The sequence below is a fragment of the Malania oleifera genome, chromosome 7, assembly GCF_029873635.1.
Source record: "Malania oleifera isolate guangnan ecotype guangnan chromosome 7, ASM2987363v1, whole genome shotgun sequence".
NCBI lineage: Eukaryota > Viridiplantae > Streptophyta > Magnoliopsida > Santalales > Ximeniaceae > Malania > Malania oleifera.
Window position 1 is genome coordinate 74,579,079 of NC_080423.1, and position 2,258 is coordinate 74,581,336.

Below are 2,258 nucleotides of genomic sequence, written 5' to 3' on the forward strand. Positions count from 1 at the left end.
TTATCAAAAGCAAATTATGTACCAATACGCACATGTAATAATCAATGCACATCAATATGATAAGAACTATAAGTTCAGTGCAATATGTGTGCTAACACTCAATCCTATGTCAATAGCCAATCAAGTGCAAGAAGGCATTTTCAAATTGTAATGCCCCGAACCTAACAAGTGGTGCCCAGAGTGTTATGAGACCAATCACACGTCTCTGATTCCATTCGCACAGTAGAACTACTTAAACAACCTCAAATAAAATACCAGAGTACTATAAACATATATTCAATGCATAAAGAAATATAACCAAATTCTCCATATTACATATCCAAGAAGGAAATTAAACATAAAACTGTACATATATCCATTCTTCTAACCACTCACAAAACTAAACCCCACCGTGGAACTTTCTAAGCTCGATCACCTAAAGAACCTCAAAAGAGTAATAAATCGCCGCGGTGAGACACCTCTCAGTAAGGAAGAAAAAGCTTTAAACAGTGTGTGGCAGAGAGTTTAAATACATACAAAAATATTCATTTGTTATTTAATATCAATAGCAGCAAAAAATCCACATCATCAATTACATCACTGATATCTGATAACATACACACATTTATAATTATTTTTACTGATAATTCCCGAGAATAAGGAAAATTACCCGCTCATACAAGTAGCTTTCCTCTGCTCTAACACTAATGTTAGGGCACTCACCTTACTCAGTAAGCTCCCGGGTTATGTATCTAGGTAAAGTCTCTGAGAATAGGGAAGCTTACCCGCCCATACAAGTAGCTTCCCTCTGCTCTGTTACCAATAGAAAATTACCAAGGCACTCGCCTTTCTCAGTAAGCTCTCAGTGGAGAATTTTACTTTACCATAAATACTTATGTAATTAAATCTACACACATCCAAATGCTAATCATTACATAGAGATCCACATGCATACGCATATCACAACCAATCCACATAGGAAATACGCACAATCTTCATTCACACCCACATAGGGACCATTTCCACGCAGGAAAATATAGTCCACACAAGACCCTCATTCATATAAAACACACGGTCCACACAGGACTGATCCACACAGGATTAACACCTTCACAGAATACATGGTCCACACAAGACTAACATCACACTGTAATATATCATGGCCCGCATAGGCACCACAACTACACAGGTTACAAATCCACACACACAACCCTATTCATAGTAAATTAGTAAAACAAACTCCTCATTCCATTGCCAATGTTTTAATCCCTTAGTATAAATGCCCATATAACGACCTCCTCATACCACTGCCAACGTTATATGGAGAATTATATCAGGTACTATATAACAATCTGCTCATACCACTGCTAATGCTATATCGCAATTTACATGAACCATAGCACCATACAAATCCATAGCATAACCAATCATCTTGGCACATCAACGCATTCACCACAATATTCACAATCCAACAATATTCACAGCTGAACAGTAATGCCAACCAAATGGAATTTATAACCCAATTAGTAGCCACATGCGAACAATAGTCATAATCAAGCAATACTCGTAACCATTTAATTATGAAAATTATTTTCATACCACACGAATTTCGCTAAATACAATATACATTAATAAAATCATTTTTGTTCCAACAGTCTACCATTAAGATAATTATACCTAAATATATATATAAATTTTATATCAAATTTAACAAGTTTAAAAATTAATAAAAAGTTGCTATAATGTTTTCCCCTTACCTAGTTTCCTAAATTACGCCCACGGAAATCCCGTAACGTTGCCTGCGGCACTAACCCAAACCCTAATTCAAAAACCCAAGTTTATCAACCCAAACTTCAATTATCATTCCCTAGGCGCTACATACTCCATAATAATAATAAAACTTAAAAATACCCTACTTACCCTGACTTTGGAGTGTTGTCTAAGTACTCCAAACTAAAAATCTGCTTCGCCTATGTTGTAGAGAATCTTCTTAGGAATCTCATGGTAGTTTTCGATCGTCGAATTGGGCTAAATCCGCACTAGATTCAAAGAAAATAGGTAGGGAAATCGAAACCCAGAGAGAGAAAATGAGATAGGAGAGAGAAATTTGCGGAAAAGAAGTTCCAAGGCCTATTTATGACCAAGCCTTCATCGACGAGACACGTAGGTTTGTTGACGTAGCCAAGAAGGATATTCGTCGCCGAGGTCAAAATGTTCATCGACGAAGCGTTTAAAAACTTGAATTTTCCTTGCTCTCGGTAATTTCTCGCCGACGAGAC